This window comes from Plecotus auritus (genome assembly GCF_963455305.1).
Source record: "Plecotus auritus genome assembly, chromosome: 6".
NCBI lineage: Eukaryota > Metazoa > Chordata > Mammalia > Chiroptera > Vespertilionidae > Plecotus > Plecotus auritus.
Window position 1 is genome coordinate 94,510,612 of NC_137773.1, and position 18,230 is coordinate 94,528,841.

At 40.6% G+C, this 18,230-nt stretch overlaps 1 protein-coding gene and 1 pseudogene across 2 annotated transcripts in view; both read left to right on the forward strand.

The window, feature by feature from the left end:
- Nucleotides 1-18,230, forward strand: part of LOC308251761 (olfactory receptor 7A10-like) — a gene marked incomplete at both ends in the record, with an annotated part of 299,707 nt that overhangs the window by 249,992 nt on the left and 31,485 nt on the right. The gene's annotated exons all lie outside the window — the stretch shown is intronic.
- LOC308250609 (olfactory receptor 7A17-like) overlaps nucleotides 1-18,230 on the forward strand; it is a 31,201-nt pseudogene that overhangs the window by 4,248 nt on the left and 8,723 nt on the right. The window contains exon 2 of the transcript in view: nucleotides 12,056-12,244. The product of the transcript in view is annotated as an olfactory receptor 7A17-like (transcript). The remainder of the gene's footprint in view (nucleotides 1-12,055; nucleotides 12,245-18,230) is intronic.

Genomic DNA, 18,230 nt, shown 5'->3' on the forward strand with positions numbered 1-18,230 from the left:
AAAATCCTCAACAAAATTCTAGCAAATCGAATTCAGCAGTACATCAGAAAGATCATACACCATGACCAAGTAGGATTTATCCCAGGAATGCAAGGATGGTACAATATTCGCAAATCAATAAATGTGATACATCACATAAACAAATTGAGAGATAAAAACCACATAGTCATATCAATTGATGCAGAAAAAGCATTTGACAAAATCCAACACCCTTTCTTGATAAAAATTCTCAGCAAGGTGGGAATACAAGGATCATACCTCAACATAATAAAAGCCATATATGACAAACCCACAGCCAACATCATACTCAATGGGCAAAAACTAAAACCATTTCCCCTAAGAACAGGAACAAGACAGCGATGCCCACTCTCACCACTCCTGTTCAATATAGTGCTGGAAGTATTAGCCATTACGATCAGACAAGAAGAAGAAATAAAAGGCATCCAAATTGGAAAAGAAGAAGTAAAACTGTCCTTATTCACAGATGACATGATATTGTACATAGAAAACCCTAAAGACTCCATCAAAAAATTACTAGACTTAATAAATGAATTCGGCAATGTAGCAGGATACAAAATTAACGCCAAGAAATCTATGGCATTTCTATACACCAATAATGAACTTACAGAAAGAGAGACTAAAAAAGCAATCCCATTTACCATTGCACCAAAAAAATTAAGATACCTAGGAATAAACTTAACTAAGGAGGTAAAAGACCTATACGTGGAAAACTACACGACACTGAAAAAAGAGATAGAGGAAGACATAAACAGATGGAAGAACATACAATGTTCATGGATTGGTAGAATCAACATCATCAAAATGTCCATACTACCCAAAGCAATCTATAGATTCAATGCACTTCCCATTAAAATACCAACGACATATTTCACAGACCTAGAACGAACTTTCCAAAAATTTATCTGGAATAAAAAAAGACCCCAAATAGCTACAGCAATCCTGAGAAAGAAGAACAAAGTAGGTGGGATCTCAATACCAGATATCAAGCTGTATTACAAAGCCACTGTTCTTAAAACAGCCTGGTACTGGCACAAGAACAGACATATAGATCAATGGAATAGAATAGAGAACCCAGAAATTGACCCAAATCACTATGCTCAATTAATATTTGACAAAAGAGGCACGAACATACAATGGAGTCAAGACAGTCTCTTCAACAAATGGTGTTGGGAAAATTGGACAGATACCTGCAATAAAATGAAGCTAGATCACTAACTTACACCATACACAAAAATAAACTCAAAATGGATAAAGGACTTAAACATAAGACTGGAAACCATAAAAATACTAGAGGAATCAACAGGCAGAAAAATCTCAGACATATGCCGAAGGAACTTCTTCACTGACACTGCCCCTAGGGCAATGGAAACTAAAGAGAAAATAAACAAATGGGACTACATCAAAATAAAAAGCTTTTGCACAGCAAAGGAAACCATCAATGAAACAACAAGAAAGCCCACTGCATGTGAGAACATATTTGCCAATGATATCAATGATAAGGGTTTAATCTCCAACATTTTCAGGGAACTCATGCAGCTTAACAAAAAGAAGATAAAAAGCCCAATCAAAAAATGGGCATCTGATCTAAACAGACACTTTTCGAAAGACAGAAGGAAGGCCAAAAGACATATGTAAACCTGCTCAAAGTCCCTAATCATCAGAGAGATGCAAATCAAAACAACAACGTGGTACCATCTCACACCTGTCAGAATGGCTATCATCAACAAATCAACAAATGACAAGTGCTGGGGAGGATGTGGAGAAAAAGGAACCCTCATGCACTGCTGGTGGGAATGCAGACTGGTGCAGCCACTTTGGAGAACAGTATGGAGTTTCCTCAAAAAACTAAAAATGGAACTCCCATTTGACCCAGTGATCCCACTTCTAGGAATATATCAAAGGAAACTAGAAACACGAATCAGAAAGGATATATGCACCCCTATGTTCATAGCAGAACAATTCACCATAGCTAAGATTTGGAAACAGCCTAAATGCCCATCAGCAGATGAGTGGATTAAAAAACTGTGGTGCCGAAACCGGTTTGGCTCAGTGGATAGAGCGTCAGCCTGAGGACTGAAGGGTCCCGGGTTCGATTCCGGTCAGGGGCATGTACCTTGGTTGCGGGCACATCCCCAGTGGGAGGTGTGCGGGAGGCAGCTGATCGATGTTTCTCTCTCATCGATGTTTCTAGCTCTCTATCCCACTTCCTTCCTCTCTGTAAAAAATCAATAAAATACATTTAAAAAAAATTTAAAAAACTGTGGTATATCTACACAATGGAATACTACGCTGCGGTAAAAAAGAAGGAGTTCCTACCATTTGCAACAACATGGATGGAGATGGAGAGTATTATGTTAAGTGAAATAAGCCAGGCAGAGAAAGATAAATATCACATGATCTCACTCATTTGTGGAATATAATGAACAGCATAGACTGATGAACAAGAACAGAGCCAGAGACTGAGAAACGTTGAACAGCACGTCATACCTCAGGAAAGGTAGGGGAGGGTGGGGGTAAGGGGGAGAGATCAACCAAGGGACTTGTGTGCATGCATATGAGCCTAATCAATGGACACAGACAACAAGGGGGTGGGGCATAAGTGGGGGGTGGGGGGTTATGGGGGTATAATTTGTGTTTTTGCCTCCCTGACAAAGTTTATATAAAGTTACAAAAAGAAATTGACAGCCAGTTTGAAATTGAATTGCCATGGCTAGCGCAAAGAATATTCTTACATGATATTATTCTACAATGTCATTATAATTTTAGATATTTTACAACAGTATATTGTACAATTATCCCAAACAAATTTACAAACTAATTCTTGGAATGTTTGGCAGCAATTAAAAAAAAAAAAAGAGGACATGAAAGGATATAATCCCTTTCAGAAGGAATTAGGGCGCTGGGAAGGCACTTGAGCATTCTATTTTGGCCCTCCTTGCCTTTTGTGCCAAGAGGGACCCTCTTCTCACAATCCAATTGACCTCAGCTGTTGCCTGAGCTTTCTTTTCATGCTGAGCTTGAATCCTTGTGATGGGTGGTACCATGGATCTGTCTCTGGCTCAATTGTGTGAGCTGGGCCCACTCTGGAGAAGAAACCTGAGTTCCCCAAGATATGTGATCAGTGCTGGGGCCCCGCCAGCAGGCCAGGGGATCCCAAGGCAGGTGCTGGGCGTGGAGGCAACGGGGGCATAGGCTACCAAGGAGACAGAACTGAACCTCACATCACCCTGCTTGGCCCCGGAGGATGACTGGTTAGCCAGAGAAGGGTAAGATTCCTCAGGGAAGGAACAACCTAAGACAGGCACAGTCGCAGAGGGGCCATCAGGAGAGAACTTGGGGATCATCAGAGGTGGGGCACAGACCCTCACCCCCCCAACCTTGCAGGGGCCTGAACCCTCACCCCGTCTAAGGGAGGTCTCCTGCTCCCGTGGCTGCTTTGCTTCCCACGCCCAGCTCAGATCGGGACACAGGTGACAGTGTGACTTGGCCCAGCTCAGATTGGGACCCAGGTAACAGACAGAGACTTGGCTGACAGCAGCTGCCCTATATCTAAATCCAGCCTAGCACCAGGAATGCTCAGGGCCTACTCAAGAATGCAAATAATCCTTTCCACTAATATTTACAGGGTAAACTAAGATTGTTGGTAGAGTATTAAATTTGACAGTAAAATAATAATCAAGTTTTTAGAGTAAATTAAATAAGCTAATTCAAATAAGTGAATATTCAAGAAAATTTAATTGTACTGGACAAAAAGCTGTTCCTAAAGTGTTAACTAAAATTTCTATTGGTAGTTCATCTCATGGTAAAATTCCTGAACATGCAATGAAACTAAAGCAGTCATATTTTTGTGCAAAAAATTAAAATTTAAAGTTATCAAGACTGCATTATAAAATTTACAAAAGCCTCCATTAATCAAAAAAAAGGGATAGTAGGGTAATATCATGTAAGGAAAAATATCGTATAAGTAAATTACATCTAGAAAATTTTTACTTTACAAAATTAATTTTCATTTGTAATGCTAACAGCAAGACACCCATGAAAAACACACATGGTGTCTAAATAAGACAAAGGAAAATCGTTTGGGGAAAATAAAAAGGATCCCAAATCAATTATATAGAAAAGATTCCTTTATTAACTTTTGGTCGAGAATATGTTTGTATATTTTTAGAAAACAACTCCAAGACCATGTGGATTCCTGCAACAGAGAGGAATTGACAGGTCTGCTCCAACCACGAAGACAAGAGGAGAAACAGTCCAGAGATGGGAGACGCTGACGACGCCTTGCCATGCCAGCAGTCAGTCAGAAGCTGTGCGACGCAGCAGCTTGCCTAGGACCAAACCAGAGAGAGTCGGACCTGCATTGCCACCATGTGCCCACCATCCAGATATCATTGCTGACATGTACACTTAAGGAACTGTTTGGCATTGAAACGGGGACTCAGAACTGTTGGACATTGAAATTGGGACTCAAACATTTTTTGTTATTATATGTTTATTTCTAGTCTGCAGAGGCAAGATTTTTTTAAAGGAAAGAAAAGGGGGAAAAAATAGATACAGAGGCAAAGAAGCATTGAACAGACTGTCAAACTACAGCGGGAAGGCAGAGGAGGTTGTGGGGGGGGGGGGTGCTGTAAGAGATCAACTGAAGGACTTGTACGCATGCATATAAGCATAACCAATGGATAAAAGACACTGGGGGGTGGGCAGGTAAAGGCATGTACTGGGGGGAAGGGGAGGCTGGGGGGAGGTCAATGGGGGAAAAAAAGAGACATATGTACCTCTATTTGTAATACTTCAAACAATTAAAAAAAATCATTAATTTAAAAAAAACTATTTTAAATGTAATAATGTTACATGCAATAAACATTAATATCTCCAAGAAAAACTATTTTAAATATGATAATGTTACATGCAATAAACACTAATTATTCAAGAAAAATGATCTCACATACAGTATAATAATATTACATGCAATAAACATTAATATTTCAAGAATAAAAAGACTTTAAGTATAATAATATTACCAAAACTGTACTAACATAATATGTATGATATCATGAAAGTTGTAGGAAATATTAAAAATCTTCAAATAACAGGATTACTTCTATAATATTCTAGTATACACTGAGTGGCCAGATTATTATGATCTCTGAACCCATAATAATCTGGCCACTCAGTGTATATCCTATATAATAAAAGGCTAATTATGCAAATTGTCCCCTTGACCAGGAGTTCAACCAGCAGGCAGGCCGGCCAACTGCCCATGTCCCCTCCCCCTGGCCAGCCTGGCCGGACACCACCCATGCACGAATTCATGCACTGGGCCTCTAATATATACACTGAGTAGCCAGATTATTATGTGTTCAGAGATCATAATAATCTGGCCACTCAGTGTATATATTTTCCCCTCTGGCTCCATTTTTGTTTATTAGTTTATGCTGTTCATTATATTCCACAAATGAGTGAAATCATATGATTTTTATCTTTCTCCCACTAGCTTATTACACTTAACATGATGCTTTTAAAATTTATTTTGTTGGATATGAGTATTGCTACTCCAGCTTTTATTTTTTCTTTTCCATTTGCAAGGAAAATTTTTTTCCATCCCTTCACTTTCATCCTGTGTCTTTTGTTTTGAGGTGGGCCTCTCGTAGACAGCATATAGTTGGGTCATGTTTTTGTATCCATTCAGCTACCCTATACCTTTTGAATGAACGAATTAATTCACTTACATTTAGGGTTTTATTGGAAGTACTTATTTATATCCATTTGAATTCTGTATGGCTAGGTTTCTCTCTCTGTTTCTTCTTTTCAGCAATCCTTTACAGCAATCCCTTTAGCATTTCTTATAATGCTGGCTTGGTGTTGTTGAACTCATTTAGCATTTTTTTATTATTTTTTTTTGTCTGGGAAGCTCTTTATTTGACCATCTATTTTGAATGATAGCCTTGCTGGATGTAGTAATCTTGGTCTCAGATCCTTGCTTTCCATTACCTTGAGTACTCATGCCATTCCCTTCTGGCCTGTGGAATTCTGATGAGAAATCAGGTGTCACACTTATGTGAACTCCATTGTAGGTAATAGTTTTCTTTTTCCTTGCTGCCTTTAATATTCTCTATTTGTCTTAAATTTTGGTATTTTAATTATGACTAGAGGCTTGGTGCATGAAATTCATGCACTCAGGGAGGGAGGGAGTCCATCAACCCAGCCTGCACCCTCTCCCAGTCCAGGACCACTTGGGGGATGTCTGTCTGATGGGGAGCGGGCCTAAGCCATCAGCCAGACATCCTTAGTGCTGCTGTGGAGGCGGGAGAGGCTCCCGCTACAGCCACTGGGCTCACCAGCCTGTGAGCTTGTCTTCTGGCTGAGCAGTGCTCCCCCTGTGGGGAGCGCACTGACCAATAGAAGGCAGCTCCTGTGTTGAGTGTCTGTCCCCTGGTGGTCAGTGCACATTATATCGACCAGTCGTTCCGTTGTTCGGTTGATTTGCATATTTGCCTTTTATTATATAGAATGTGTCTGGGTGTGGGTCTACTTGGGTTCTTCTTGTTTGGGGTTCTCTGTGTCCCCTGAATTTGTGTGACTTTTTCCTTTACCAGGTTAGGGAAGTTTTCTACCATTACTTCTTCATACACCTTTCCTATTCCTTTCTCCCTTTCTGCCTCTTCTGGCACACCTACTATTCTAATATTGTTAGGTTTCACATTGTCCCACAGCTCCCTTAAGCTTTCTTCCTGTTTTTTAATTGTTTTTTTTTTTCTTTTTGGTTCTGTAATTGAGTGATATTTTAAACTCTGTCTTCTTATTCACTGATTTGATCCTCAGCTTCCCCTAATCTGCTGTGCATTTCTTCCAATGTGTTCTTTATTTGTGTTATATCATTCTTTATCTCAGACTGTTCTTTTTTCATAGTTACTATATCTTTTTTCATACTATTGAGAATTTTTAACATCATTACTCTGAGCTCTGTTTCAGATAAATTTCTTACCTCTGCTTCATTTATCTCTTCTTCTCTAGAATTCACTAGTTCTTTCATTTGGGGTTGTTTCTTTGTTTCATCATTTGGTTGTCTGTTCGGGTTTGTGACTATGTTTTAGGTAGATCCTCTATACCTCTCAATCTCTAATGCAGGACTATGTTAAAGGCTGTTTTTGACTAATTAGATCAGGCAAAGACTCAAGCCTCCAGAGACCGCCTCCTTCTACAGACTAACAGGATTCTGACTTGAATTTCCCCCAAGCAATTGTCCTCAGGTGTGGTGAGAGTTTTTTCAACAGTGTGGAGCAGTTGCTTCTGCCTGGAGGCTAATGGTTACATCTAATCTCTTAAGTGGCCTCAGGGCAAGGTGTTTCCCAATAGGGTGTGTCCACTGTCTTTCCCCCAGGTAAGGCGGATGTCTCTGTGGGAAATATGTCCTCTGCTGTGTGAGGGAATGTCTCAGTCCAGGAAACTTAGGGTGTCTGGCTTCTTAGCTCTATCCCCGAAGACCCCAGTCCTGGGTTCTGCTAACTTTCAGCTGCCACTCCCTGGCAGATATCGCCCCACTGCTTTTCACAGGTAGATGTTATGTGGGTACCCTCCCCAGTTTTATGATCTCTTTTGGGGAGCCCAGCTTCAGGATTAGATCCCAGAGTTCTTGGTGGCATGCCCACACAGCTGAGATATCTCTCCGGGAACTCACTTGCCATCTGTGGGTGCCCAGCAAGCCCTTTCATGCCACCACCTCTCCAACCAGTCTCCATGGGATCTCCACCGTCTGTCCTTGGGCATCAGGGTTCTCTTCTGTGAGTTTTCCATTGATTATTCAGGAAGCATTTCCTTATTTCAGTTATAATTCCAGCTTGTTCCTGGGAGCATATCCATGCAGTATCCTCCTACTCTGCTGCCATTTTTCATCTTCCAAAGTATTACTTTTTCATGCTGTACTCATCAAAGTATAGAAGATTGATGTCCATATATAAGAGGTTTTTTTGCATTAGGATCAGTGATTCGTTAGTGCTTTTTTTTTTCTAAATATATTTTATTGATTTTTTACAGAGGGATAGAGAGTTAGAAACATTGATGAGAGAGAAACATTGATCAGCTGCCTCCTGCACACCTCCCACTGGGGATGTGTCTGCAATCAAGGTACATGCCCTTGACCAGAATCAAACCTGGGACCTTTCAGTCCACAGGCTGATGCTCTATCCACTAAGCCAAACCAGTCATGGCAGTGTATTTTTTTTTAATGAATTATATTTCCCTTTCTGCTTGAAAATTCCAGTGCTGTCTACACTTATGACTCCTCCATAGCTCTAAGCATAATAATTCTCCTTTTCTAAATTTTGTCATGTGGATGAAAAAAGCACCACATACTAAAACTAAAAAGCTCAGGGTGAGGGAGGGGGCTGCATAGTAGCCTTAAAAAATCAGAAACCTAATGCAACCACATAAGATGCTCTGAAATTAAGACATCTAACTGAAAGGAGGTTATAGTAAGCAGTCATCTCCTAAGCTAGAGTCTTCCATGAAAAAAAGGTAATCATTGCCTTAAATGAAGATATCTTTTTCTTGTTCAGAGTATTGCAAATGTCCCCCATTCTCCTCTTTGCCCCCACTCCAGGCCTTTCCCACATTATTGTTGATGTCCATGGGTTATGCAAATGTACACATATTTGGTTAATTCCTTCTTGTCCCCCCAACTCCATCTCCTCTGCCATGTGTCAGTCTGTGCTATGTATCCAATGTCTCTGGACCTATTTTGTTAATCAGTTTATTTTGTTCATTATATTCCACATATAAGTGAGGTTATATAATATTTTTCTTTCTCTGGCTGGCTTATTTCACTTAGCATCATAATTTCCAGGTCCATCCATGCTATCACAAAGGGTAAGAGATAGTTCTTTTTCACAGCTACTTAGTATTCCATTGTGTAAATGTTCAACAGCTTTTTCTTTCACTCATTTACTCATGGGCATTTGGGTTGATTCTAGACCTTAGCTATTGTCAATAAATATGAACATATGGGTGCATATATGCTTCTTGATTTGGTGTTTGGGGACTCTTAGGCAATATTCCCAGAAGTGGGATCTCTGGATCAAAGAGCAGTTTGATTTTTATTTTTTTGAGGAAATTCCATACTATTTTCCACAATCGCTGCAAAAGTGTGCATTCTAACCAGCAGTGTTCTGGTGTTCTTTTTTTTCCACATCCTTGCCAGCACTTGTTTTTTGTTGATTTGTTGATGGTGGACATTCTGGCAGATGAGAAGTGATACCTCATTATAGTTTTAATTTGCATCTCTCTGATGGTTAGTGACCTTGAGCATTTTAATATGTCTATTGGTCATTGTGGTTTCTCTTTGGAGAAGTGTCTATTCAGGTCCTTTGCCCAATTTTACTTTATTTATTTTTTTTACTTGAAAGGTCTCTAAACCTATTATTTATTTCTTTTTATTTTTATTGTTTAAAGTATTACATATAGTAGTACATATATCTTCTTTTATTTCCCCATTGACCTTCCCCCAGCCTCCCCTAACCCAAAGACTGATGGATCTCACAAGATAGAGGGTAGGATTGGCGGGCAGAGAATAACCAAAGAACTTATATGCTTATATGCATATATGCATAATCCATGGACATAGACAATAGTGTGGTGAAGGCCTGGGGTGGGGTGGGAACTAAGTCCGGGGGGCGGGGGGCAATGTTGGAGTTGATGGGCATCTGTAATACTTTCAACAATAAAGATAAAAAATAAAATAGTAATTTTTTTTTAAAGATGTCTGTAGGGGTGAATTACTTCTGGAGTCTCCAGGGGAGAATCTGTTTCCTCTCCTACTCCAGTTTGTCCTGCCACATGGCCCTTTCTCCATCTTTAGAACCAGGTTTGTAGCATCTTTTAGTCTCCCTCTGATTCCCACAATTCTTCCTTCCTCTTCCAAATGTTAGAACCACGATGATTTCATTAGTCCCACCTACATTATTATGCCCAGTCTTATCTTAAAGTCAGCTGATTAGCCCAACTATTCAATCTGCTACTCTAACCTAATCTTGCAATAAAAAGTAACATATTACAAGTTTCTGGTGATTATGGTGTGATTGGAAGCTCTGCTTACTATGAAAATCTTTTCAATAATGTATTCCATGGTGTCACACAAGGGCCCTTACATAAAACAAATAAAAAAGGTATTTTTCAGAAGTATATCCTATTATGACACTTATAAATCCTTATAAAAATAATTTACCAATGAATTTATAACAGCTTCTTGAATGAGCGAATACATTACACATTCAAAATTACATGCAAAATGATTTCTGGTTCTAAAGACCTAGAACAACCTACACCTGACCCCAACACAACCACAGCCTTCTACTCAAAGTGTGGGCCACAGACCAGCAACTACAGCATCAACACCACCTGGGAACTTGTTTGATTCTCTCTCATCATTGATGTTTCTAGCTCTCTCTCCCTCTCCCTTCCTCTCTGAAATCATTAAAAAAAAAAAACACATAAATTGTGCTGCTATGAACATAGGGGTGCATATATCCTTTCTGATTGGTGGTTCTAGTTTCTTGGGATATATGCCTAGGAGTGGGATCACTGGGTCAAATGGGAGTTCCATTTTTTGAGGAAACTCCATCCTGTTCTCCATAGTGGCTGCACCAGTCTGCATTTCCACCAGCAGTGCACTAGGGTTCCTTTTTCTCCGCATCATTGCTAGCACTTGTCATTTGTTAATTTGTTGATGATAGCCATTCTGGCAGGTTGAGAATAAAGAAAAATAAAGAAAAATAAAATAAAATAAATGAAGTCAGCCAATTAACAACCCTTTTTGATCTGCTACCCTAATTTCCCTTGCTATAAAAAAATAGCATATTTAAAACTACTGGGGATTAGGATGTGGACATCTTTTAGAGGTTCTTATTCTACCTGTTACAAATCATTTTTCAGTATTACTTAGTGTCACTCAAGGGCCTTTATACAAAGGAAACAAATATTTAATCAAAGCCTCTAGAATGAGTGAATAACTATTTCTTTAAAACTCCATGCAAAGACAATACCTGGATCATAAGACCTAAAACTACCTGCAGCTAACTCTAACACAGAACCACAGCCTTTCTACTCAGAGAGTGGTCCTCAGGCCAGGTCCTGCAGCATCACACCACCAGGGAGCTTGTCAGAAATGCAGAGTCTCTGAGCCCTCCAGACCTGCTGCATCAAATTCTGCATTTGAGCCCAAATCCTGGGGACTGCATAGGAATATTGAAATTGGAGATGTGCTGATATAAACTAGGTGTTCTCACCTTTTACCATTGACATTTGGGGAGGGATAATAATTGAAGGAGGTGCTTTTTTGTGAATTGTAGGTATTTAGTGGTATCCCTTCAGACATTGCCAGATACCCTCAGGGCAAAAACATTTCTGGTTGAGACCCATGGACTAAAATTATACTCAAGGCCCATCACATACTCTGATATTAACTTTGAGCAGATCACTAAACCCTGTCAGCTCGTCCCTACGGCCTTGATCTCCCTCCCTCTCTTTCTTGAGTTCTGTGCTCAAATGTCATTTTGTTTGCAGATCTTGTCTAAATACCCATAAAAAACAGAATGCCCTCGTCACTTACTCCTCTAGACGTGCTCTCATTTTCTTCATATGATCTCTCACCATTTGTAATGTCATTTTTATAGATTTCTATTCTTTCCTTCAATAGTCTTTCCCCCAGATTGAGTTCTAGAGAATTTTGTTCTTCAGAACCCTTTATTCACAGCCCAGACAGTGCTGAAAACATGATCAGCACTCAGTTCATATTCCTGAAATGCATATAAAATATATCATTAAAACTACAGTATACCTGACATCTTAGCAAAAAGGAGATTGGGACAAAAATTCCTACTCTGAAATGACACAGGAAGGTCCTAGATGAAACGAAATCCAGACCAAAATACTGAAACTCCTTTCTTGACGGCAGGAGACACGCTGTAGCATTACAGCCACGTGAGTAACACTAGATTGTATGAAAAGTCCTCATGCTTTTTTTCTTCTTTCTTGGAAGTCACCCCCACCTCATGGAACCAGGGAATCTTACAGGAGTGTCAGAATGTATTCTCCTGGGTTTTTCAGAGGAACCAGAACTGCAGCCCCTCATAATTGGGCTTTTCCTCTCCATGTACCTGATCACTGTGCTTGGAAACCTGCTCATCATCCTGGCTGTCAGTTCAGACTCCCACCTCCACACACCCATGTACCTCCTCCTCTCCAACCTGTCCTTGGTAGACATCTGTGTCACCTCCACCACCATCCCAAAGATGCTGTGGAACATCCTGACACAGAGCAAATGTATAACCTATGAAGGCTGTATCAGCCAGATTTATTTTTTCTCACTTTGCATTGATGGATGACTTCCTCTTTACTGTGATGGCTTATGACCGCTTCGTGTCCATCTGTCACCCCCTGCACTACACTCTGTGGACTGCTGGTTCTGGTGTCTTGGATCACAAGTGCTCTGCATTCCTTGTTAGAAAGTTTACTGTTGTGACTAACCTTCTGTACAGACTTGGAAATCCCCCACTTTTTCTGTGAACTCAGTCAGATGGCCCAACTTGCCTGTTCTGACACCTTTCTTAATAACATGGTGATGTATTTGATAACTGTGCTACTGGGTGGTGGTCCCCTCGCTGGTATCATTTACTCTTACTCTAAGATAGTGTCCTCCATACGTGCAATCCCATCAGCTCAGGGGAAGTATAAGGCATTTTCTACGTGTGCGTCTCACCTCTCAGTTGTCTCCTTATTTTATTGTACCAGCGTAAGAGTGTACCTAGGCTCTGCTGCTACCCACAGCTCACACTCAAGTGCAGCAGCCTCAGTGCTGTACACCGTGGTCACACCGATGCTGCACCCCTTCCCCTACAGTCTGAGGAACAAGGACATAATAGGGGCCCTGAAATGATTCTTTGGGATGGCGGTCATAAAAGAACAGCTGTGCTGAGTCTGAAAAGGTGCACTGGATTTCAGGCTTCAAGACTGAAACCCTAAAACTAAGATCCTTTAATCAGATTGTGTTTGTACAACTTGCTTCTTTTATTTATTTCCCAGAATTTCCTTTTGTTTGAGTTCAACTTCTCTATACAACTTAAGTAACCAATTTATTACCCTTTTTGCTATGTCTATTATACAGACAGTTTTTCCCTCTCTCCTTTGTTCTAACCTAACATACCTTTTCCAACCTTGATCAGAATTTAAATTCCAGTTTATTTCATGGACAACATGGATTTCTGAAGAATAAATTGTTCTCAAATGACTTACATCATTGTAAGGAAGTTGTTCTGATTTTATAGATAGAATAGTCATAAGTTGTATTATTCACGTTGGAAAAAATTTGCTTGGTTACTCAAACTATTTATATAATTTAATTCCTGGAAAATCTGACACCTCAATTTTAACTTTTATGTTTCTCATTCTTTTTTTAAAATATATTTTTATAAAAATAAATTTTTATTTCAGAGAGGCAGGGAGAGGGAGGGAAAGAGAGAGAAACGTCAATGATGAGAGAGAATCATTGATTGGCTGCCTCCTGCAAGCTCCCCACTCAGGATTGAGCCGACAACCTAGGCATGTGCCCTTGAAAGGAATGGAACCTGGGACCCTTTAGTCCACAGGCTGACGCTCTATCCACTGAGCCAAACCAGCCAGGCTGTTTCTCATTCTTTATACATCAGTACTCTAACTGCTCTTCCTGACAATGTTGACTCTATCATTGTTCCTTATAAGTCTCAGCCTATTGATGGTAATGCTATAGGCTGAAAATGCCTGGGCACTGGCCTTGGGCCCTGCTACTTGTTCCTCAGACCACAGTCAATGTTGTGGATGGACGGGCTCTTGTGGTCCTTACTAAAATTGCAACAATCATGAGGGATTTATGAAATCACAAGGTTTATTACTCACAGGACCTAGAGGATACACAACATCTTAAGGGACCCATCAGAAGGTCTCAGAATGGGGGAAGAGAGGAAGAAGGGAAAGAGACAGAGAGAATAGGTTGAGCTGGGAGGGAAGACCTGAGTGCTTCTCTAGTAGCCTTGTCATAAAACTGGCAATAGGATTGTTTGAGATAGATGTCTTTGAAACTAATGCCTCATGCATCAAAAGTTTAATGTCACGTATTTACACTAGTATCATGCTACTAGGATTTATAACTAATCTCCTAGCTTTATTATCATATTCAACTCAGTGTCTAGAATACTACCTGGGAACATTGATTATCAAGTATATATGTCCTAGTGGCTTCTATATGGATATGAGGCAGGAGCAAAAGAAACCAAAGCCCCCACATCTGAGCATGATCAAAGAGAAAACAGTTTATGGCAGGAAACCCCCTGCAGTGGTTAGAGGTCACAACTACCAGGACTGACTAGAACCAGATCATTCCAAGATGGAAGGAAATTGAACAAAGACCAACCCCAAAGCTTATTATACCATCATTACAATGAAAACTGACACCACAAATAGAAAGGTTGCCAAGGGGACAAACTCCATCACACTTCCACAACAACCCTGTCAGGAACATGGCACCCTCCCACCCAAAAGGCAGAGTCAGAATTTTGTGCCACAGCGCTTGGAGACCACCCCCTGCCCCTCCCGCCTTCCACCTTGGACACACATAAAATCCCTGGAACTAACTGAGCACATGTGCAACTCACTCTCATGTTGGTCCACTCCTGTGGGTACTTTTCTTCTACAGTGGTACCCATGCCCAGGCCTCTTTCTTTGTCTCTACCTGAATAAAATTTGCTTTACTCTCACTTGGATTCATCCTTGAAATCTTTCCTGGATGACTCAAGGATCTGAAGGTCACCTGGCACACAAAAGTTCCAGAATGTTCTGGGGCAGGGCCAGCCCCCAGCACACAAGCGGTCCAGTAACACATACATACATGAGAGGTACAGAGACAAAGGGGAAATGACATTCTGAGCTAAAGAGAGATATTGGAGAGACTACCATTTCCCCACTGGGTACTCTTCGCGCCTTCTTCCTAAATTAATGACCTTATGTGCATGGGTTTATTTCTGGGCTCTCTGTTCTGTTTCTTTGATCTGTGAGTCTGTTTTTATGCCAGTACTGTACTGCTTTAAGTACTATAGCTTTGTATGTAGTTTGAAACCTGTGAGCATGATGGTTCCAGCTTAGTTTTGCTTTCTCAAGATTGCTTTGGCTATCCAGGATCTTTTGTAGCTCCTACAAATTTAAGAATCGTTTGTTCTATTTCTGTGAAAAATGACATTGGAATTTTGATGGAGATTGCATTGAATCTATAGATTGCTTTGGGTATTTTTTAATTCAATCAAGTAAATTTGAAGATCTAATTGGCTTTATTAAGCGATTCATGGATCAGACAGCATCCTCCCTAACAAATAAGAGAAATTTCTGAAGAATTGTACAAAAGTATAAGGTTTTTACAGAAAAAAAAAGAGTAGCATAAGGGAGTTATTAATAACGGAAAAGAAAGGATGGCAGGGGGAGCTTGACATCTTTTCTTTGGGAGATGACAACAAGAGGGTTTTATCATGCAGATTCCTTCTTCTTTCTACAGGGATGGAGAGGGCCCATGTGACAGATTACCTTACTGGTGCTTGACCAAAAGATTCCAACCTGGTTGATTAAAATTGTATTTCTGGGACATGTAGACACTTCCATTAGATCCAGTATTAAATCTTGGTTTGGCAGCCTGGACTTTTAGCATGAGTGATGCCATTTTGAGCCTGTGATAGGGCATAACAATACTAATTTTTCCAATTAGTAAGCAGAGTATACCTTTTCATTTTTGTGTCTTTTTTCATATTTTTAAAAATATTTTTATTGATTTCAGAGAGGAAATGAGGGGAGTAGAGATAGAAACATCAATGAATGATGAGAGAGAATCATCAATTGGCTGCCTCCTGCACTCCCCCTGCTGGGGACGGAGCCCACAACCCAGGTAAGTGCCCTTGACCAGAATTGGACTCAGGCCACTTCAGTCTGCGGTCCATTGCTCTATCCACTGAGCTAAATTGTTTAGGGCCTTTTTGTGTGTGTCTTCTTTAATAACATCCAGCAATATGTTATAGTTTTCAGCGTACAGGTCTTTCACTTCCTAGGTTATGTTTACTCCTAGTATTATTTTCTTTTTGACACAGTTGTAAATGGGATTATTTTCTTAATTTCTCTCTCTGACAGTTTGTTATGAGACACCACAGATGTCTGCAAATTGATTTTGTATCCCACAATGTTGCTGAATTCATTTATTGGTTCTAACAAATTGTTTTTATTTTTAAAAACTTATTGGAGTGAATGAGTGAAATAAACTGAATGTATTTAAAATGCAAAGTTTTCTGAAATAAAGGAGCCATACAGAAATTAAGAGTACATGTAATCACCCTGATCCTCTGATTCCTTATTTCTGGTGGTGATGTGAGGTGATAAACCTAATTCAGTCAATTTTGTTAATAAATAAAATACTTAGAAATATTTGGTGAGTCTAAGACTCTTTCACAAGTATGGCATCTATGTATGCATACATCTGTGTACACTTTATATGATTTTCTTTCTAATAAACACATAGACATATATGTCCAACACAGACTCATTAATATTTTCACCTTTAATGTTGAAATAAAATTTGAAAACATTTGAGAGAATAGAAGCTAAAAAAAAATTATTAAACTCACATGAAAGGAAAAGAAAGCAAAAATTTAGACACGAAGATTTAAAGTAGAATTGCTGAGGAAGATGGCGGCAGAGCTGGTGGAAGTGGCTATTTACTCCTTCCGGCCCTGAACTGGAATCACAACTCAATTATACAACAATCAACCTGAATAACCAACTGAAAGCAGCTGAACAGAAGTCTTACAACCAAATATTTGCAGAAGAACCCACATCAGGACCAGTGCCGTCTTTCCTGGGGCAAGCACTCCACTCTAATCTGCATCAGCCTAGGGGACTGCACAAGCCCCAGGTCCCGGACCCCCCTGCTATCCTATCTGAGCTCACACCCCACAAAGGAGTGTGCTGTCTGAGCCTGTACTAGGAATGGGAAGGCAGTGACCTTATTTCTAGAAACTCAGATCAATACCAAAGATAATTACTACTTAAACCTGCATAACAACCTTACCCTGTTTACTGTGCTTTTCCTGGTAACCTCCCATATCTGACTCCCCTCCATCAACACCTTTTTCTGTCTTCAGCTAATGATGGTGGTTAAGGTGGTATATTCAGGAGTTAGTTTCTCTAGGTCTCTCCCACATATATAGGAGGTGTACACGTTATTAAACTTGTGTTAGTTTTTGTCCTGTCAATCTGTCTTTTATTACAAAGACTAGAGGCCCAGTGCACAAGATTCGTGCACTGGGGAGTGGCAGGGGGCGGGAGTCCCTCAGCCCGGCCTGCGTCCTCTCCCCCCTGGGTGCCCTCTGGGGGATGTCTCCCAGTCTGATATCCTTAGAGCTGCCCTGGAAGCAGGAGATCTGCCCTGCAACCACCATTGTGGTAGCCAACCATGAGCCGGGCTTCTGGCTGAGCAGCGCTCCTCCATTTGGGAGCACACTGACCACCAGGGGGCAGCTCCAGTGTTGAGTGTCCGTCCCCTGGTGGTCAGTGCGCATCATAGCGACCAGTCCTTCTGCTGTTCAGGCAATTTGCATATTACCCTTTTATTATCTAGGATGTGTAAGCCAAGAACCCAGAATGGTATAGGTTAAATTATTTGTCCTCCCCTACGGAACAACAGGCTATACCAGGGGTGGGCAAACTTTTTGACTCGAGGGCCACAATGGGTTCTTAAACTGGACCGGAGGGCCGGAACAAAAGCATGGATGGAGTGTTTGTGTGAACTAATATAAATTCAAAGTAAAGGAGCTGAGGGGAGAGCAAGAGAACACTCCGCTCTTTCGGCTCCGCGGGCCGGATAGAACAGCCGAATGGGCCGGATCCGGCCCGCGGGCCGTAGTTTGCCCACGGCTGGATACCATGTATCCTAGGGGAATAGAAGGCTATACCATCTAGGTTTGCATAAGTGCACTTCCTGATTCGCACTCAATGACAAAAATCACCTATGGATGCTTTTCTCAGAACATATCCCTGTTTGTTAAGCAGTGCATGACTGTTCATCTTTCATTCAAAATCTTAAGCAAACAATTTTTGGTGAAGATGGCCTACAACTACTTGCCCCTTACTCAACAACAGGACCAAAACTT